We start from the raw sequence: 22,502 nt of genomic DNA on the forward strand, positions 1-22,502 counted from the left end.
GTTGCTCAAAGTTTCTTCACTTCCTGTGCAACCCCTGAGAAATGTTGATCAATCTCACTTAGTTTAACAGCAGATAGGAAGTCCATGTATGTTGAGCAGGAGCTGAGATATTTATTTAACACTGTAAAATACAGGCACAAACCACAGAACATGTTGAGAATGAGAGATGTGGCATCAGCTTCCAATAGAGTCCTTAGAATGTCCACCAGACTCTATAATTACTGAGGTAGCACTTTCCATTTCCGTATCAGCGGCAAACACTCCCAGGACAGGTACAGCACAGGTTAGACACAGAGTAAAGCTCCCTCTACACAAAAAAAAACGGGGTTAGATACAGAGTAAAGCTCCCTCTACACTGTCCACATCAAACACTCAACACTCCCAGGGCAGGTATAGCACTGGGGTTGGCTGCTTCCTAATTAGGACTCCAAAGTGCATCAACGAGGTGCAGCTGACAGTGCTGCAGTCAGTTGCTGGAGGTGCTGCTGGAGGAGTGCTGAGGAGAAACTGCAAAAACTTTGAACAACATTTGCTGCAGAGGAGGAAAGACTTTTGGAATAAGCCTGTATTTCGAGGTGGGTGTTGAGCACCAGACTTTTATTTCATTTGGACTGTTGTGGGAGGTGGAAGAGGCCAGAAAAACAAGGGGTGGGGGCTATACAATTCTGCAGGGAGCTGTGCAGTTGCACTAAAGTTGCAGGGAAGCTCCCTCCCCACCTCAATTGCCCAGCCCGAGTCAGCTGAAGCTGCCTGGCTAATATACAGAAGGGGATAAGTAGTGCCTGGGCAGTTTCAGCTGACCCAGGTGAAGACGCCTCCCCCAACCAGAAGACCGTAAGACCAAGTGTGCTGGCAGAGACTGTTTCAAGTGTGATGTGTGCACCACCTCCAGAAAGGAAAAGAAAGTCATCCCTTACAGCCTGTCTTTCCCTCTCCTCTATTCGCTCAGCCGCTCCCCTAACCTGTTGTTTGTTTGTTTGTTTTGTGCATCTTAAAGTTTTCAAGCCTACAATTTGGGGTGGGTTAGCTCTTAGACCCATGGCAAGCCCTTCATCACAGGTGGCGGGGCCCTCTAAAACCTATGCAGCTGCAGCCTCTGTGGCTGCCCACGTGACCCCATCACCCTTTAAATTAATAATATCAAGCCATGGGGTGAAGAGCTATCCCTACCCCAACATGTCCACTGAGACCTGCGTGAAGGCAATGGCCGAGGTTGTCGGCCCTTCGGCCATTGTTGCGGCCTCAAAGATGTATGGGAGGCAGTGTTTTTTCTAAAGACCGAGCGGGCAGTGTCCCTGGCCCTGAATAAGGGGCTCACTGTGGGGGGGACCTTCCTGCCGGTGGACCCTCTGGGGGCCACTGCGCAGCGGATAATGTTATCCAACGTCCCACCCTTCATTCTCAGTGAGCTCCTCCTCCCTCACCTGCACCATCTGGGGGAGGTGAGGTCAGGGATCACCCCAGTCCGGCTTGGTCTTCGGGAGCACAGCCTCCAACATGTCTACTCCTTCTGCCGCCAGTTATTTATGCAGCTGGCGCGGGAGGAGGACTCGGAAGGCCAATTTAATGTGCAGTTCCAGGGGATGGCCTACCGCGTCTTTTGGACCTCGGACGGGGCGCGGTGCCATGTCTGCAAGGCGGTGGGGCATGTTCGTAAGAACTGCCCCAACCTCCCGGCCGCCAGCTCCACCTCTGGGGCGAGGCCCCAGAGGGTCGGCCCTCCCAGCCGGAGTCCACCACCAACCAGGAGACACCTGACCCGGTTACAACTGAGAATGCTGCCCCATCTGCTGGGCCTGTGGGTGCTGGCGGAGCGGGAGATGGCTTCCTCCCTCCACCTCCGGTCTCGGTTCCGGCTGTATTTCTGGAGTCAGGAACTTCTGTCTCCCCTGGACCACTCATTGGCCTGGGGACGGAGGTGGAGGGGGGTCCTGGACTGCTGGCACCCACAGGCTCCAGTTTCACAGTAGAACCCAGAGAGGACTCCTCCGCCATCGATCCTGGGGGTGGGATTGTGACGGAGGCAGGACCAGCTAGCGCGGCCGGGATGTCCGCCCCACAGTGTGTGGTGGATGTGTCGGCCACTGGCAGTGACGACCCGGAGGAGGATGGGGATTCGGTGTGGGGCACGGAGGATGAACTTGATTCCATCGCCAGTGAGGTGGTGGAGTCCCTCGTGCCTCCCACCGAATCTCTCATCACCACGGCGGAACTCCGGGATTTCCTCGTGGCTTGCAGGGGTTGCCGCGATAAAGTTCAGCTGGCCCTCGGCCGTTGGTCGAATCTGGCGCTGATCAGACAGTCCGTCCGTGCTGCCCTGAAGAAAGCAGGCAAGCGCGCGGGCGTGAAACTGGTTGAGAGGCGCCGTTTTAATGTGTTCCTCAATGGGTTGCTGGGGGAGTGGAAGGCCAGGTGCACTTCCACTCGCTCCTCACAGTGAGCTGTTGGTGACGGGTTTTAAGTACCTTTGACATGAAGATAACCATAGCCAGCCTCAACATCAACGGCAGCAGGGGGTCTCACCACAGATTTCACAATCTCTCAGTCCTCAGGGAAGGGAGATACGCGGTGAGCTTTCTGCACTTTAACAACCGGCTGCTGGAGGACGAGCGATTTCGGGACTCGTTCTGTCAATTCTGGGCCGACTGGAGAAGGAAGCAGGGGGGCTTCCCCTCCTAGTGGCTATGGTGGGATGTGGGTAAGACTCACATCCGCGTCTTCTGTCAGGAGTACGCGAAGGGGTCGACCAAGAGGCGGGAAGCCGAGATCGGGCGCCTTGAGAGGGAGGTGTTCGACTTGGAGTCCCGCCTCGGTCATGCCGTCGTAGACCCGGCCCTGTGGCAGGCGTACAAAGAGAAGAAGGGCGTGCTGAGGGACCTGCAGCTCATACGGTCCCAAAGCACGTATGTGAGGTCGCGGATCCAGATCCTGGAAGATTTGGACTGCGCCGCACCCTTCTTCTACTCGCTGGAAAAATGGCCGGGGGTCCGTAAGCAGCTCATTGAGCTGCTGGCCGACGACGGATCCTCCATCACGGATCCGGAGGGAATGGGCCTCCTGGTCCGTACTTATTACAGTGCGTTGTTCTCTCCGGATCCGTCCAGCGAAGATGCGCGCAGAGTTTTGTGGGAGGACCTGCAGCAGGTCAGCCCGGAGGGCGCCGACGGACTGGAAGCTCCGCTCACGTTGGCGGAGCTGACTGGCACCCTCCACCAGCTCTCAAGGGGCAAATCCCCAGGGCTGGATGGGTTGACCGTGGAGTTCCTCAGGGCGTTCTGGGACGTCCTGGGGGACGATTACGCGCGGGTCCTGGGAGAAAGCCTGGCGACCGGGGAGATGCCCCTCTCGTGGTGAAGGGCGGTCATCGTCCTGCTGCCGAAGAGGGGCTATCTCCGCCTGCTTAAAAACTGGCGTCCGGTCTCCCTCCTCAGCACGGATTATAAGATCTTTGCCCGGGCTATGTCTACCCGCCTGGGCTCCGTGTTGGCCCACATGATCCACCCCGACCAGTCCTACACAGTCCCGGGCCGGTCCATCCAGGACAACATCCACCTGGTCCGGGACCTGGTCCATCTTTCCCAGAGGTCTGGTCAGTCAGTCGCCTTTCTCGTCCTCGATCAGGAGAAGGCGTTCGACAGGGTGGATCACGAATACCTTTTCGGGACTCTGCGCGCTTTCAGACTTGGGCCGCATTTCGTGGCCCGGGTCCGACTCTTATACGCCGCCGCAGTGTCTAGTCAAAGTTAACGGGTCCTTGACAGCGCCCCTTCGCTTTGGGAGAGGAGTGCATCAGGGATGCCCCATGTCCGGCCAATTGTATACCATCTGCGTGGAGCCCTTGCTGTGCCTGTTTCGCAGGAGGTTGACGGGATTGGCTCTGCGCGAGCCGGCCATGTGAGTTGTCCTCTCGGCTTATGCCGACGACGTGCTCCTCGCAGTCACAGATCCCGTTGACTTGCGGAGGATGCGCGACTGCCAGCAGACCTTTTCTGCCGCGTCCTCCGCGAGCATCAACTGGGAGAAATGTTCCGGACTCCTGGTGGGTCAGTGGCGGGTGGACTCCCTGCCGGAGGAGATGCCACCTTTTGCATGGAGCACCACGCACCTCCTCTATCTGGGAGTCCACCTTAGCCCCGCTGAGGAAGCCTGGCCGGCAAACTGGCAGGAGTTGGAGGCGAAAGTCACCGCTCGGCTGGGGCGCTGGACAGGACTGCTCCGAGTGCTTTCCTAGAGGGGCCGAGCGCTGGTCATAAACCAACTGGTGACCTCCATGCTGTGGTACCGGTTGGTCACTTTGGCCCCGCCCTCTGTAATTGCCACCAAGATCCAGAAGAAACTCGTCGATTTCTTCTGGGGCAAGAGGAAACACTGGATCTCTGCCGCGGTCCTGAGTCTCCCGATTGAGGAGGGCGGCCAGTTGCTGGTGTGCGTCCGCACCCAGGCTGCGACTCTCCGCCTTTGGACCCTGCAGAGATACCTGTACGTCGAGCGTCCTCCCAGATGGTGTGCACTGGCGACGTATTTTTTCCGCCAGTGTCACTGCCTTCAAGACGACACGCAGCTCCCGGTGGAGTCCGTTAGCCGCGCCTCTCTGAGGGAGTTGCCTGTCTTTTACTGGGATCTATTCCGAGTCTGGAACATGGGCGCCTCCAGTCAGGGCGCTCCCCCGCCGGCGGAGGAGAGCGCCTCGGCTGTCCGGGCGGCCGACTCCGGGGACGGTCCGGCAGGCGGAGGAGTAGTCGAAACCCCCTGGACGCCCCTCACTGCAGGTGGGGAGGGGGCTCGTGAGTGCGGAACTCTCCCGGCCGAGCTGACCTCCGCTCGGCCGGAACTGCTCATCGGACCCAGGCCCCGAAACCCTCCTCGGGAGCTGGTCCCACACAACCCGAGCCGCCTCTCGGAAATGCCCTCCGTGCCATTCCAATCGGTGCGGGGGAGTTTCCTGTACGGGCTGCTCCTGTACACTCTCCACTTCCTCGCCCTCGTCAGCTGGCCGGACACGCCCTGGCGGTCCGCGTTGCTATCTGGCGGCGAGGGAAACCCCGATGGAGGCCTCTCTACGTGGGAGTCTTCCCCCTTTATTTTGGGGACCTGGGGTGGAGGGCAGTCCCGTGCAATCGACTTTTAAGTAGGTTCACGGACTCCCAGGCCGCCTGTACTTTCTGCAGCCTGGACATGTCCGTGTTTCACATATATACCGAGTGTGCGAGGTTGCAGCCCCTCTTTGAGTATTTGAAGGGGCTGCTCCTCAAGTTCTGGCTGCACTTCAGTCCCATGCTCCTGATCTTTGGGCACCCGGTGCGGAGGGGCGTGGGCCGGGAGGAGGATCTCCTCGTCGGTCTGCTCCTGGCCTGGCCAAGGTGGCAATTCACAGGTCCAGGCTGCGGGCCGTCGGGGGGGTCTGTCCTTCCCGATTGCCTGCCCCTCTTCCGCGGTTATGTTTGCGCCCGGGTGTCCCTGGAGAGGGAGCATGCGGTGTCTGCCAGTACGCTTGAGGCCTTCCGTGAGCGGTGGGCACCGCAGGGACTGGAGTGCATCATCGATGCTGAGAATGGCATTTTAATTTGAGTTTTTTGTTTATTTATCTGTTTTTAATAGTTATTTTAAAAATATGTATATAAAGGGGGCCTGAGGAATAAAGGCCCCCTCGACATGAAATATATAAAAGGGGCCTGGGGTATAAAGGTCACCTTCAAGGAAAAAAAAAAAATGGAGTTAAATACAGAGTAAACCTCCCTCTCCGCTGTCCCAGCAAACACTTGCATGTCAGCTGTTTGGTCTATGTACACTCTTTAGAACATCTATACTTACTCTCCTGATCCCTTCTGCCAGAATGTATCACTTCACACTTGTCTGTATTAAAGTCCATCTGCCACTTGTCTGCGCATTCTGCAAGTCCAGTCCTGTTGCAGTCAATTGGTATCATACTGTTTGCCCACCTCCAAGTTTGATATCATGGACAAAGTTTGAAATTTTGCTCTATATTCCAATATCCAATATCCAAGCCATTATATATATGTATTTTTAAAAAAGCAATGGTCCTCGCATTGAATCTTAGGGAACACCAATGTATATTATCTTTCAGTCTGAAAAACAACAATTTACCAGTTTTCTCTCTTTAAGCCAATTTTTTTTTTCATTCAAGTTGACACTCCCTCCTAGTCCATGAGCCTTTTAACCAGCCTTTTCTGTGGTACTTTCTCAAATGCTTTCTTAAAGTTCATAGACAACATCCATTATTTTCCCTTCATCAACCTTCTCTTGTTACTTCATCAGAAAATTTAATTAGAATTTCAATTATCAGCAAAGTGATGGAAGGCATAATCAACAATGCTGTCAAGCATCACTTCCTCACTAATAACCTGCTCACCATGCTTAGTTTGGGTTCCGCCAGGACCACTAGGTTCCAGACCTCATTACAGCCTTGGTCCAAACATGGACAAAAGAGCTGAAATCCACAGGTCAGGTTGAGAGTAACTGCCCTTGATCTGATGTAAGCATTTGATCTGTCAAAACTCTTTATAATTTTGAACTCAGTTTCATCTCCCATTAAACTTCTCTGCTCTAAGAAGAAAAATCCTAATTTCTCTAATCTCTCCACATGAAGCAAGTTCTTCATCCCTCCTATCATTCTCATTCAATCGTCTCAGCCCCAGGATATCACTGTAGAAGTACCTCCGGGCAGTGTCCTAGGCCCAACTATCTTCAGCTGCTTCATTAATACCTTGCCCTCCCTCAAAAGGTTCACTGATAGCACAATGTTCAGTTCCATTTGCAACTCCTCGGATAATGAAGCAGTGTGTGGCTGCATGCAGGAAGACCTAGACAACATTCTGATGAAAGGTCACTGACCTGAAACGTTAACTCTGCTTCTCTCGCACAGATGCTGCCAGACCTGCTGAGTATTTCCAACATTTTTTTTTGTATTCATTTCAGATTTCCGGCATCTGCAGTATTTTGCTTTTATTTTAGACAACATTCAGGCTTGGGCTGATATGTGGCAAATAATATTTATGCTGCACGAGTACCAGGCACTGACTATCTGCAATGAAAGAGTCTAACCTCTTCCCCTTGACATTCAACTGCATTACCTTCACCGAATACCCCACCATCAACATTTTGGGAATCACCATTGACCAGAAACTTAACTGGACAAACCATACAAACCATACTGTGGCTACAAGAGCAGGTCACAGGCTGGGAATTCTGCAGAGAGTGACTCACCTCTTAACTCCCCAAAGCCTTTCCAACATCTACGAACATACGAATTAGGTGCAATAGTAGGCCACTTGGCCGCTCGAGCCTGCTCTGCCATTCAACATCATGGCTGATCTGAATGTAACCTCAATTCAACATTCCCACCTACCCCCAATAACCTTTCAGCCCCTTGCTTATCAAGAATCTATCTACCTCTGGCTTAAAAATATTCAAAGACTACTTCCACCACCTTTTGAGGAAGAGTGTTTAAAAGACTCTCAACCCTCTGAGAGAAAATAATTCTCCTCATCTCTGTCTTAAATGTGGGACCCCCTAATTCTAGATTCTCCCACAAGTGGAAACACCATTTTTTGACAGGGAATCCACCCTGTCAAGACCTCTCAAGATCTTATATGTTTCAACCAAGTCTCTTACTCTTCTAAACTCCAGTGGATACAAGCCTAGCCTGTCCAACCTTTCGTCATAAGACAACCCACCCATTCCAGGTATTAGTATATTAAACGTCTATGAACTGCTTTCAACGCATTTACATCCTTCCTTAAATAAGGAGACGAATACCATGCACAGTACTCCAGATGTAGTCTCACCAATGCCCTGTATAGCTGAAGCATAACCTCCTTACTTTTGTATACAATTTCCCTCATAATAAACGATAACATTCTATTAGCTTTCCCAATTACTTGCTGTACATGTATACTAACCTTTTGTGATTCATGCATGATGACACCCAGATCCCTCTGCATCTGAGCTCTGCAAGCTCTCACCATTTAGATAATGTGCTCCTTTTTTATTCTTCCTTCCAAAATGGACAATTCACATTTTCCTACATTATATTCTATTTGCCAGATCTTTGCCCACTCATTTAACCTACCTACATTCCTTTGTAGCCCCCTTATGTCCTCTTCGCAACTTATTTTCCTACCCATCTTTGTGTCATGAGCAAATTTAGCATCCATACATCATCTCTTCTTCTAAGTCATTTATAGAAATTGTAAAAAGTTGAGGCCGCAGCACTGATCCCTGCAGCACACCACTCGTTACATCTTGTCAACCAGAAAATGACCCATTTATGCCTACTCTCTGTTTCCAGTTAGCTAGCCAATCTTCTATCTGTGCCACTATGTTACCCACTACATCATGAGCTTTAATTTTCCACAATAACCTTTGATGTGGTACTTTATCAAATGTCTTTTAGAAATCTAAATACAGTACATCCACCGGTTCCCCTTTATCCACAGCACATGTTACTTCAAAGTCCAATAAATTGGTTAAACATGATTTCCCTTTCATAAAGCCATTTTTCTAAGTGCCCTGCTATAACGTCGTTAATAAGCTTCCAACATTTTCCCTATGACAGATGTTAAGCTAACTGGCCTGGTAGTTTCCTGCTTTCTGTCGCCCTCCCTTTTTGGAATAAAGGAGTTACATTCCAACCTAATGGAACCTTCGCTGAATCTAGGAAATTTTGGAAAATTAAAACCAATGCATCAACTACCTCACTAGCGACTTCTTTTAAGATCCTAGGATGAAGTCCATCAGGACCCGGGGACTTGTCAGCCAGCAGCTCCAACAATTTGCTCAGCACCACTTCCCTGGTGATTGTAATTTTCTTGAGTTCCTTTCTCTCTTTCATTTCCTAATTTACATCTATTTCTGGTGTCAGGCAAGTCCCCCACCTGCCAAGAAGGAGGAAAATTAATTTCGCCACATGAACATTGATTTTAAACAGTTGTTGGTGAAGAAAGAACTCTCTTTAAAATAACAATTGGAGACTTTGGCTGGACAGAGACATTAGCATATTCACAGACAGTACTTCAAGGAACAAAGGGGCTATTCCCTGCTCCAATTTAATTTTTTTTTATTTTTTTATTTATTTAGAGATACAGCACTGAAACAGGCCCTTCGGCCCACCGAGTCTGTGCCGACCATCAACCACCCATTTATACTAATCCTACACTAATCCCATATTCCTACAACATCCCCACCTGTCCCTATATTTCCCTACCACCTACCTCAACTAGGGGCAATTTATAATGGCCAATTTACCTATCAACTGCAAGTCTTTTGGTGGTGGGAGGAAACGGGAGAACCCGGCGCAAACCCACGCAGACACGGAGAAATTGCAAACTCCACACAGGCAGTACCCAGAATTGAACCCGGGTCGCTGGAGCTGTGAGGCTGTGGTGCTAACCACTGCGCCACTGTGCTGCCCATAATCCACAATGGACTTTTGATTACCAGACGTTGAAGGTGGAAAGGCTAGCATTCCAGGTTAACTACTAAGATGGCCGAATACACAGAAGAAGTGGTCAAACCAGTTTAATTACATGACTGACTGGCTGTTGGTTTTTTGAATTTTGAACTTGCCACAGAGTGTTTGAAACTCAGACGGTTGTTAGCTCCTGGACTGAGAACACCTCTCTTCACCTACTCCTATCTCTTTCACACGGAACTGAAGAACCATTGAAGACACGGAAACTCAAAGAGAGGAAAGTCTCCTACGTGAACAAGGTTTAAGAAGAATACTGGGCCTCAATGGAAAATAAGAGCTGTCTACAATCAAAGACTCGATAGCAAGCTGTAAACACAGAAATAGTAATGTCAGGCAAACACCCACCTGCCAAGAATGAGGAAAATTAATTTTGCCACATGAACATTGATTTTTAACTGCTGATGGTGAAGAAAGAACTTGCTTTAAAAAACAGTTTGAAACTTTGGCTGGAGAGAGACATTAGCATATCCACAGACAGTACTTCAAAGAACAAAGGGGCTATTCCCTGCTCCAATTTAATCTACAATGGACTTTAGACTACCAGATGTTGAAGGTGGATAGGATAGTACTCCAGGTTAATGGCTAAAATGGCCGAATACACAAACAGATGTGTTCGGACCGGTTTGATCGCATGGCTGGCTGACTGTTGGAGTTGTTTGAATTTTAAACTGAGTTTGAAATTCAGAAGGCTGTTTTCTCCTGGACTGAGAACACCTCTCTCCTGTCTGCTCTTATCTCGCTCTCACCAGCTTCGGAAACCTTGAAGACATGAGCACCAAGAGAGAAAAGTCTCCTACAGTGAACAAAGTTTAAGAAGAATACTGGGTCCCAACGAAAAGTAAGAGCTGTCTACAATCAAGGAGCTGGAACCACAGAAACAGTAACAAGAAACCCCCTTTGGAGACTGCCTCAAACCTCTCCATTTTATTTTTCTTCTGCTCTTTTCTGTCCCTATTTGCATGTGTGTATCGCGTGTGCATGCCAGCATGGGCGTGTCGTATATCCGTAGGCGTTGCCGTATTAGAGTTTAAGATTAAGTTTAAGGTTTAATAAATTTCACTTTTCTTCTTTAAACCTAATGAAAACCTGGTGCGCTCATTTCTTTGCTTTATAGTTGGAAAGCTATGAACAAGGATTCACAAAGGGGGAGCTCAAAACAGTGTGTTAAAATCAAACTCTATTACAATAAGACCAGGTGAAGACAGTAAAAGATCCCCTAGACACCTTTCTCACCTGGCCATAACAGTAACAAGAAACCCTCTTCTGATATTGCCTCAAACTGCTCTTCTCTGTCTCTATTTGCATGTGCATATCGCGTACGCATGCTAGCGTGGGACATGGCATGTAATCCGTAGGTGTTAACTGAATTAGAGTTTAAGTTTAAGGTTTAATAAAATTTCACTTTTCTTCTTTAAACCAAAGAAAACTTGTTTATACTCATTTCTTTGCTTTATAATTGGAAAGTGGTGAACAAGGATTCACCAAAGGGGAAGCTCAAAACACAGTGTGTTTAAAAACTAAACCCTGCTACAATAAGACCAGGTGAAGACAGTAACAGACCCTAGACACCTTACTCACCTGGTTGTAACACTGGGATATTACTTGTACACTCTATAATGAAGATCGATGCAAAATACCTGTTCAATTTGTTATGATCTTGTAGTTTTTTGGGGGGAAGAATGTGGTGTGCCTTTAAGGCTGGGAAAAGGAGCCATCCTGCTTTAAGGCAGCAAGTTCCAGAAGCTGAGTCAAAGAATGCATTTTCGTTTCCCGGGGATACAGCCATTCAGAAACTGCGATTCAAAGGGTGCATTCTCGTTGCCTTGGGTACAGCCACTTGGACTGAGCATCGAGAAATACATTTGTTACAATTTAATTTTGAACTGGCTTATAGTGACAACAGCCTGTACTAACAGAGAAACAGACAGACAGCTATGTGTTATCACCTGAATGAATGCTGTCAGACCATTTAAACTGAAGCAAGAGAATTTAGTCTGTTTATTTATTATTGTCTCAAAATTCTGAAATGTCAAGCCAAAACAGAGATCTCTGAGAATTTAAACTGAAGGAAGGGAAATTAGACTGTGGCAATCTTTTATCCCTCAAAAATTCTAAAGCCAAATTGATTCATTAAAAAGTGTTTGCAAGTTGTTAATTGTAGAAATTCATCACTGGAGAAGGAAAGCAACAATTTCGATTTCTGGATTAGACTACGGACTGTTCTACTGCTGAAGAACCTTTTCTCCCCCATCGGACGGCTGTGAGGACTTCAAGCAACCTTGGACTGTTTAACATCCAGCAGGAGCGTAAATTTGCAAAGACTCTAATTTTTTCTATTTTAAATGTTGTTTATATCTTCGTGGCGTTTAAGAATATAGCTTTTCTAATTAAGCGGTTAATTTGTTGATTTAAAGACACCTGGTTTGTTTAGCCTCATTCGGGGGTGAATGGATGGTACAATTTGGCTGGGTCTTTCTTTAATTTGGAAAGTTTAAAATGATATGTTAGGTGATCTGTGGAGAGACGGGATTGAATTAACAGTGTGTTTCTCCCACCACCATCAGAATCGTATATTTTGATTGGGGGCTTGGCTGAGTGGTTGGTCGTAACACATCTGCCATCTCCTTATTTTCCATTATTAATTGCCCAGATTCACTTTCTATAGGACCAACACTCACTTTGTTTACTCATTTCTTTTTGAAATATCTATAGAAACTCTTACTATCTGTTTTTATTTTTCTAGCTAGCTTTCTCACGTACTCTAATTTTTCCCTCCTTATTAATCTTTTAGTCATTCTTTGCTGTTTTTGATATTCTATCCAATCTTCTGATCTTAGCATGAATTGATAATTGGTTAATGGACAGCAAATAGAAAGTAGGAATAAACAGGACTTTTTCAGGTTGGCAGGCTGTAACTAGCGGGGTACCGGAGGGATCAGTGCTGGGTCTCAGCTATTTACAAACTACATTAATGGCTTAGATGAAAGGACTGTGTAGAATATATCCAAGCTTGATGATGATACAAAGCTAAGTGGAAAAGTAAGCTGTGAGGAGAACAGAAAGAGGCAACAAAGGGATACAGACCGTTTTAAGTGAGTGGTTGAGAAGTTGGCAGATGGAGTATAATGTGGGGAACTGTAAAATTATCCACTTTGGTAAAAAGAATGAAAAATTAGAATTTTTTTTGAAAAGGTGACAGACTAGTTCAAGCCTAAGCAAAAGCAAAATACTGCAGATGTTGGAAATCTGAAATGAAAACAGAAAATGCAAGAAATTCTAAACTGGTCTGGCAGTATCTGTAGAGAGAGAAACAGAGTTAAATTTTCAGGTCGATACCTTTCATCATAACAGACTAGCAAATGTTGGTATTCATTTGGGTATCCTTGGACATGAGTCACAGAGAGTTAACATGTAGGTCAGACAGCAATTAGGAAAGTAAATGGTATGTTACCCTTTACTGCCAGGGGATTGGGGTTTTAGAATAAGGATGTCTTGCTGCAATTATACAAGGATTTGGTGAGACCACTCCTAGAGTACTGTATATAGTTCTGGTCTCTGTACCTAAGAAAGAATATAGTTGACTAGAGGGAATGTGTAATGAAGGTTCACTCGAATGATTCCTGGGAGCAGAAGCTTGTCCTACGAGGAGAGATTGAGTAGAATAGACCTATAGAGTTTAGAATCATGAGAGGTGTTGTCATTGAAAAGTAGAAAATTCTTTGAGGGCTTGACACAGTAGATACCGAGAGGCCTGATTAGAGATTCTAGCACAAACGGTCATAATCGCAGGATAAGGGGTTGGCCACTTAGAACTAAGAGCAGAACAAATTCTTCAGTCACAGAGTTGTGATTCTTTGGAATTCTCTACTCCAGAGAGCTGTGGATGCTCAGTCGTTGAATATATTCAAGACTGAGATTGATAGATTTTTGGGCACTAAGGAATAGAGGGATGGGCTGGGTAAGAGAAGTTGATGTGGAAGCTCAGTCATGATCTTGATGAATGGCAGAGCAGGCTCAAGGGGCTGCACAACCTACGCCTGTTCCTATTTCTTATGTTCTTGAGATGGTGTAGAGGGATGGGCAGCAAATGCTGGCCTAGCCAGCGATGCCCACATCCTGCGAACGAATAAAAAAATCCCCGTGCTTTACCTGCCCTGGGAGTATTTGTTGGGACCCTGCAGAGGGAGCCTTACTCTGTATCTAACCCCTGCTGTAGCTGCACTGGGAGCGTTTGATGGGACAGTGTAGAGGGAGCTTTACTCTGTATCTAACCCCGTGCTGTAGCTGCACTGGGAGTGTTTGATGGGACAGTGTAGAGGGAGTTTTACTCTGTATCTAACCTGTGCTGTACCTGCCCTGGGAGTGTTTGATGGGACAGTGTAGAGGGAGCTTTACTCTGTATCTAACCCCGTGCTGTAGCTGCACTGGGAGTGTTTGATGGGACAGTGTAGAGGGAGTTTTACTCTGTATCTAACCTGTGCTGTACCTGCCCTGGGAGTGTTTGATGGGATAGTGTAGAGGGAGCTTTACTCTGTATCTAACCCCTGCAGTAGCTGCACTGGGAGTGTTTGATGGGACAGTGTCGAGGGAGCTTTACTCTGTATCTAACCCCTGCTGTAGCTGCACTGGGAGTGTTTGATGGGATAGTGTAGAGGGAGCTTTACTCTGTATCTAACCCCTGCAGTAGCTGCACTGGGAGTGTTTGATGGGATAGTGTCGAGAGAGCTTTACTCTGTATCTAAACCATTTTTTTTCTTTTATTGGGGGGGGACTGTGTACAGGGGGCTTTATACTCGATCTAACTTGTGCTATTCAGAGGGTTGCCAACCCTCCCTGATTGCCTTGGGAATTGACGAGGGATCTCCCAGGCACTCCATTTAGTGACACAGAACAAAAGTACTTTCCATGTGTGATTCATGCCCGTGTGGCTCAATTCCCACTGCAACAAAAATGTTGAACTGTCTATTTAAAAAAATAATGTTCATTGTATCTTCTGTTTTTTTTCCAAAAATAGAAAGTAAACTCAAATGACAAATAGCCAGTTGGACATTACACAATCCAAAGTCATGATTAATAACCAATCTGCACTGGAAAGCTGTCGGAGGTGAGGGGGCTAACAATTTGTGAATTAACCACTCGCATCACCACTCAACAGAAATCCAGAAGCTAGCAGCTGCAGTGACTTAAAATGTACTGGTTTTAAATCCAGATGAAGAATATTCGAAGTTCATGTGGCAACATAGGGCTGAATTTATTCAGCCAGTAGAAGTGGGCTCAGAGGCATGGAGGGCAGAAAAATCGGGAGAGGATGTGCTCGCCTGGAACTCCAATGCCGTGACTTTGGTTCCAGATTTTGTCAGCGGCAGAAAAGGTCCAAGACAGGTTTGTTGCAATGATGCAGCAGGACTGAAACCGACCTTGGTGATAAGAACAAAGAACAGTACAGCACTGGAACAGGCCATTCAGCCCTCCAAGCCTGCACCGATCTTGATGCCTGTCTAAACTAAAATCTTCTGCACTTCTGTGGTCCGTATCCCTCTATTCCCATCCTATTCATGTATTTGTTCAAGATGTCTCTTAAACGTCGCTATCGTATCTGCTTCCACCACCTCCCCCGGCAGCAAGTTCCAGGCACTCGCCACCCTCTGTGTAAAAAAAACTTGCCTCGCACATCCCTCTAAACTTTGCCCCTCGCACCTTAAATCTATGTCCCCTAGTAACTGACTCTTCCACCCTGGGAAAAAGCTTCTGACTATCCACTCTGACCATGCCACTTATAACTTTGTAAACCTCTATCATGTCGCCCCTCCACCTCCGTCGTTCCAGTGAAAACAATCCGAGTTTATCCAACCTCTCCTCATAGCTAATGCCCTCCAGACCAGGCAACATCCTGGTAAACCTCTTCTGTACCCTCTCCAAAGCCTCCACATCCTTCTGGTAGTGTGGCGACCAGAATTGCACGCAATATTCTAAGTGCGGCCTAACTAAGGTTCTGTACAGCTGCAGCATAACTTGCCAATTTTTATACTCTATGCCCCGACCGATGAAGGCAAGCATGTCGTATGCCTTCTTGACTACCTTATCCACCTGCTTTGCCACTTTCAGTGATCTGTGGACCTGTACGCCCAGATCTCTCTGTCTGCCAATACTCCTAAGGGTTCTGCCATTTACTGTATACCTCCCACCTGCATTAGACCTTCCAAAATGCATTACCTCACATTTGTCCGGATTAAACTCCATCTGCCATTTCTCCGCCCAAGTCTTCAACTGATCTATATCCTGCTGTATCCTCTGACAATCCTCATCACTATCCGCAACTCCACCAACCTTTGTGTCGTCCGCAAACTTACTAATCAGACCAGCTACATTTTCCTCCAAATCATTAATATATACTACAAACAGCAAAGGTCCCAGCACTGATCCCTGCAGAACACCAGTCACATCCCTCAATTCAGAAAACACTGTAACTAAAATAAAAACTAACCTTGTAACTAAAATCCTCCATCCCTGCAACCATTCAGGTAAATCTCCTCTGCATCCCCTCAAGGACCCTGACATCCTTCCTGAAGTGTGGTGACCAGAACTGGATGCAATACTCCAGTTGGAGCCTAACCAGAGCTTTATGACGGTTCAGCATAACTTCCCTGCTTTTGTACTCAATGCCTCTATTTATAAAGGCCAATATCTCCCCCTCTCAATACGTCCTGTCACCTTCAAAGATCAATGCACATGCACCCCCAAATCCCTCAGTTCCTGCACACTCTTCAGAACTGTGCCATTAAGTCTATATTGCCTCACCCTATCCCTTCTGCCAAATGCATCCACCTCAAAATTTTCTGCATTAAATTCCATCTGCCACTTGTCTGCCCATTCTGCTAGCCTATCTATGTCCTGTTTCAGACGGTTCATATTATCCTCACTGTTTGCCACGTCTCCAAGTTTGGTGTCATCGGCAAATTTTGAGATTTGATTCTGTATTCTAATATCCAAGTCATTTAGAAATAGCAAAAAAAGCAGTCGTCCCAGCACTGACCCTTGGGGAACACCACTGTCTACCATCCTCCAGTCTGAAAAGCAACTGTTCACTATGACTCGCTGTTTTCTGTCATTAAGCCAACTTTTTATCCAGTTGGACACTGACCATTCTATTCCATGAGGTAAGGTACTGACATGGATAGAGAACTGTTTGGCATTTAGGAAACAAAGAGTCGGAATAAACGGGTTCTCTTCCGAGTGGCAGGCAGTGACCAGTGGGGCACCGCAGGGACCAGCGCTAGGACCCCAGCCATTCACAAAATACATCAATGATATAGATGAGAGAATTAAATGTAATATATCCAAGTTTGCAGACGATACAAAGCTGGGTGGGAGTGTGAGCTGTGAGGAGGATGCAGAGAGGCTCCAGTGTGATTTGGACAGGTTGAGTGAGTGAGCAAATACATGGCAGATGCAGTGTGATATGGACAAATGCGAGGTTATCCACTTTGGTGGCAAAAACAGAAAGGCAGATTATCTGAACGGCGATAGATTGGGAAAGGTACTTGGTATTTGCACAGATCTGACTGATTTTATGGTCAGTTTGGAGTTTAGAAATCGGCGCATGGGGATCATGGGCCTACAGATCCTGAACATTTAAAGTTGGTAGTGCCAAGGCAAAGCCTCAGTGTCACCTCAGGAAGGCAGCCATGGTTAATACTAGATCAATCTTACGAAGAGAAGAGGCGGGAGCTCTGCTTTGGGCGCTGTCTCAGGTGAAAGGTTCTCGGAATGTGGGCTCTATCTCAGGTGAAAGCTCTCTGAATGTGGGCGCTCTCTCGGGTGGTGGGCACTTTGAAAGGGTGGGCAATGAGGGACTTTAGTGTGTGGTCAGAGAGGAATATCAAGGGGAAGGTCCCGAGGGTGGGTTGTGTCTCCCAGGGAAGTTCCTGATACGGGCATGGGTCTCATACACCCAGTCTTTGTCGACCCCTGTGTGGTGGAGCAGCAGCTTAGAGAGAGGGAGGTCCAGGCACTGGCTGGGCATGACAGTGAAGTGGAAATATGGGAGTGGCAGCAGCCAGCCACACCAATAAGAGCTTATCCAGGGCAGTGAGTGAACCTCAGCCACCTGCAAACGTCCAAGTGGCAGTGTCAGCATAGACTACAGGGAGACCGTCACCAACTTTTTTTTTATTCTTTCGTGGGATTTGGACTTTGCTGGTAGGCCAGCATTTGTTGCCCATCCCTAACTTCCCTTGAAGTAAGTGGCCATTTCAGACAGCAGTTAAGAGTCAACCACATTGCTGTGGGTCTGGAGTCACATGTAGGCCAGACCAGGTAAGGACATCAGATTTCCTTCCCTAAAGGACATTAGGAAACCAGATGGGCTTTTAACGACAATTGATGATAGTAATGGTGATAGTAATGAAACTGAGACTAGCTTTCAATTCCAGATTTTTATTAATTTATGAATTTATTAATTAATTGAATTTAAATTCTACCAGCTGCATGGTGGGAGTTGAATCTGTGTCCCCAGGGCATTAGCCTGGGCCTCTTGATTACTAGCTGAGTGACATTATCACTACATCACCATCTCCCTTATGCACCATGCAGCAGGAAAAGCTGTGACCCATGGGCCTCAGTGGACACCCAATGAACGTGGCCCTGAAGATCACCATTGCACTCAACTTTTACGCGACCGGCTCCTTGCAGAGATCCACTGATGAAATGTGTGGGGTCTCCCAGGCAGCAGCCCACCGCTGCATCAAGGAGGTGACCAATGCCTTATTAAATAGGGCAGGTGACTTTGTGCACTACCGAACCAACCCAGACGGTCAGGAGAAGAGCGCCATCAGCTTCGGAGCCATCGCTGGATTCCCCCAGATGCAAGATGTCATCGAATACACGCAGGGACAGGTGACCATCAAGGCTCCCATGGACCACCTGCAGCCTTGATCAACAGGAAAGGTTTTCATTCCAACAATGCCCAGCTGGTCTGAACCACCAAAAGTGCATCCTGCAGATATATGCCCACTTCCCAGGAAGCAGCCGTGGCACCGACATATTTCAATAATCCCAGGTGCCACAGCTTTGCTGGCCCCCGCCCCCATCCCCCACCTTCAGGGATGCATTCTCGAGGACAAGGGCTACCCACTGAAGACATGGCTACTTATACCTTTGAGGAACCCTTGCACTGCAGTAGAGGTGAGGTACAACATCTGTCACATGTCCATCCGAGCAACCACTGAGCAGGCCATCAGACTGCTGAAAATGAGATTCCAGTGCCTGGATCGATCCGGTGGAGCCCTGCAGTATGCCCCAGAAAGGGTCTCACTTATTGTGGTAGTCTGGTATGCTCTGCACAATCTAGCACTGCAGAGGTGGGAGGCCTTGCATTAAGATTGACCACCAATCCTCATCCAATGAGGAGGATGTGGAGGAGGCTGCTGAGCAGGCATCACAGGATGAAAAGCCCCTTGCACCAGAGACGAGAGGCATGGAGAGATGCGCAAGGGAGGCTCATGACAATTTCATATTATACCCACTTCCTACCCTGATGCCCTCTTAGTGTCAATACAATAAAACTCACCTCAATGTAGTCCACCTGTCGCCTCTTTCCCATCACACTCCAGTGCCTAGCGCCCAACCTCACCGCACAGATTCACAAAGTTGAGAGGGTGACCAAAAACAGCCTGGCAGACCATTGATGAAGCAAGGGTGAAAGTGACATCTGACAAGGCAACAATCAATGCATGAATGATTTACAACAGTGACTTCCACAGCTATTTATTTGCACTATTCTAACACACAAACTTCCCCAAAACCCCAAGTTTACCTAGGTGTTCTTAACGGGTTTTTGGGCATTTCTATGAGGTGCAACCCCCGTGCAGGCAGCTGAGGTGGAGGCAGGCTGTTGATTGCCTTGCCCTATGGCTTGGAATGGCTTTGGTGGACAACCTCTAGCCACCTGAGGCCTGGAGGACCCCGGCATGCTGAGGGGTTTCTGCACAGGTGCAGGACTGGGGTGACTGGCAGAGGGGCTTAGGAGCTGCTGTCTACACTCGGAGCCCCCAGATTTGAAGCCAGCCTCTCTTCCTTCTTTTCAAGACTCACTTGAACTTCACAGCTAACCAGAGCAAGATGAAAACCTGGTGGAGATTCCTTCTCTCACCTTGCCATTGCTGTGTTGAGCTCATGGACAAGGTATGCAGGTCTGTGCGCATTCCCAGGATATGGCTCTCCATGAGGGTTGCCAATTTCTTGGTGGAGGAAGCCATGCGCTCACGTGCCTGAGACATGGTGATAGTCATGGCATGGATGGACTCCTTCATTGTCTGCTCATGACTGCGCATTGCTTCTGGCAGTTCTGCCAGATGTTCCCTTACCTCTCACAGCTACTCCAGCATGCTCTGTGCTGCTGACACCAAAGGCTTGTCATCAATCTGAGACAGCGTGGGCCAGGCCTCCCACAGTCTTCTGACTGTCGGTCTTGCCAGTCACAGCCTCTGTCAGCTGCTTGGGTGCATGCGTTGTGCTCTCACCAGCTTGTGGCCCTGCATCAAAGCCCAAGTGCATACCCACTGATGTGAGTTTCTTTCCTGGCGGAGGGTGCAGGGGAAAGATGTGATGGTGGCCCCTCTGTATATGCCTCTTCCTCAGAGATCAACAGCACACCCCCCAGTCCCAGTGCTTCGCACTGCTATAACTACATGCGAGAACACAAGCATTTAGGGGTTAGAGTGTTCAGATCTCTTCATATCAACCCTGCTTGATGTGGATCCCTAGAAGTGCGTTGATGGACACATGAGCACAATAGCTCCTCAATCTCTTGGGTTGCAACTCCAGTCTCCCCATCAATAATTGATCGGCCACTCTGGATGTCATCAGTTCCAAGGCCTCCTTCTCTGCCAGCGTCAGAGTTCTGAGGTCAGGGATCCCAGCTCCAGTCCTTGCCATCTCCTTGCTGTTGTGGGCCTTTTCTCCTGAAAGCTGAAAGAGGGACACTGCTATTCTTCCCACAATGACAAATCGGACACTTCTGCTGGTGGCAGCACACAGGCTCCTGATGGAAGCTTCCAAATGCCTCCTCCTCACCTCCGTTCTTGTATTTGGGGCAAGCTAAGCCAAATGGCTGGCTGTTGCCGAGCAGCAGCTATGTATCTAACAGGACCTACTGCTGCCTCACCGCCTTGCCAGCGCCTGGTTGGTCACTCCCTCCCCATCTAGCGCACCATCCCATGTTGCTACATTTAAGCCCCAAAGAGGAGGTCAGTATGGAGGACTGACCTTGGCAGAGCAAAGGAGGTCAGTGACCCTTTTGCAGCACTGCACCTAGTCTCGGCAGATGGCCCAAGGCTGCTGACCTCCTCTGCAATCTCTGTCTAGGTTTGCTTGCTGAGGCAGGAGGGTCTCCTCTTGCCACCTCTTAGGAACAGGACCTCCTGCCTCTCACTTGCAGCCTAGAGGAGAATCTGCAGGGAGACATCGCTAAAATGTGGGGCCTTCCCTCAAACGTGTTTGCAGCTGCATCCTGGTCAACTTCATGCAACCTCACTCCAAGCGCACTGGTGCGGGGAGTCTTCAGCAGCACTGGTGGGGGTGGGGAAGTCTTCAGCACTGCTCCTGGATTAAGGCAGCACTACATGCATAGCTGGCAGTGCTTTAAATACGGCGCTAGCATCAGCTGACACCAACATTGGTGCCGCGTTACCCTTCCCGGTCCTGCGTTAGGACGGGCCCGGCATCTCATGCATGCTAATTGGCCCGCTGCATACATCACATGCAGCAATGGCACACTTCCGGTGCCGCTGCTGGGACCTGCACCAAGTTGACTAAAATTAAGCCCACAATGTGCTCTGAAAAAGAAACTAATCACACAAACTACAATGATGCAAGGGACAGTAAAAAGCTTTAAGCGTGTGAAATAAAAATGAGGAAATGTAAGCCACCTGTCCATTTTATTTTCCAATGGTCAAATCATTTAAAATTTCAAACTGTTACCTCATCTCAAAACTAACATTTTTATAAAGCCATTCAATGTGATTTGCCACACAAAGGAACAGGAAAATAACCAACCCCATGCTTTCTTTTAATGTATATCTATTAAATTATCTTTAGTGGATGAGAAATATCTGTATATAATGGCTCGTGACCCTATCTATCCACAATAGGATTGCCGGTAATTAAAAATTTTGCATATGTCCTTTTAGGATGCTAACCCAACCGGATTCTCCAGAAATTACCTTTCATATTCTGGGAAAGGCAGCTGGCAACCCAGGACAAATGGTTCACGCATCAGTGGCTCATGCCCTCAATTCCCATCGTGCACCAATCCACCTGTCTCTGTGTTGCCGTTCTTCAGAGTCAGCCATCCCAGCCAGAAATTCCTAGTGGCTGATCCCACCCCACTGATGGACTGTGGTTTGCTGAATCTTCGGTGTAGAAAGTGGTGGAGATCCCATCACCATGCATGGCAAGGGACGCTGTGGAAGGAAATAAGGCGATTTTTACCTGTATATAGTAAGGAAGTCAATCCCACCTTAGGGGAAATTAGGGAAGGACATTAATTGCTGACCTTGCCAGCAACGCAAAGATCCCATGAATAAATAAAAAAAATAAATAAACAGGGAGCAGTACCCACCTATATAATGCAAGGGGAGGGGGGAGAGGGGTAGGTCAGTACCCAACTGTGTACAGTCAGAGGATCAATACCCACGTCTATACAGTTAGAGGATCAATACCCACCTCTATACAGTCAGAGGATCAATACCCACCTCTATACAGTCAGAGGATCAATACTCACCTGTATACAGTCAGAGGATCAATACTCACCTCTATACAGAGGATGAATATCCACCTCTATACAGTCAAAGGATCAATACCCATCTCCAAACAGTCAGAGGATCAATACCCACCTCTATACAGTCATGAGGGTCAATAGTCACCTCTATATAGTCAGAGGGTCAATAGCCACCTGTATACAGTGAGAAGGTCAATACCCACCTCTATACAGTCAGAGGGTCAATACTCACCT

General features: G+C 48.1%; 1 long non-coding RNA gene across 3 annotated transcripts; it reads right to left on the minus strand.

The window, feature by feature from the left end:
- Window positions 1-87: 87 nt before the first annotated feature.
- Window positions 88-22,502, minus strand: LOC137368621 (uncharacterized). 3 transcript variants are annotated; one of them, XR_010974787.1, is made up of 4 exons: window positions 21,712-22,502; window positions 19,059-19,199; window positions 8,714-8,894; window positions 88-307 (listed from the first exon to the last, which is right to left on the minus strand). It is a non-coding gene; the product is annotated as an uncharacterized lncRNA (long non-coding RNA). The 3 variants fall into 3 exon arrangements; XR_010974788.1 differs by lacking the exon at window positions 8,714-8,894; XR_010974789.1 differs by lacking the exons at window positions 88-307; window positions 8,714-8,894 and adding an exon at window positions 18,158-18,419.

Source organism: Heterodontus francisci, chromosome 4 (genome assembly GCF_036365525.1).
Source record: "Heterodontus francisci isolate sHetFra1 chromosome 4, sHetFra1.hap1, whole genome shotgun sequence".
Taxonomy (NCBI): domain Eukaryota; kingdom Metazoa; phylum Chordata; class Chondrichthyes; order Heterodontiformes; family Heterodontidae; genus Heterodontus; species Heterodontus francisci.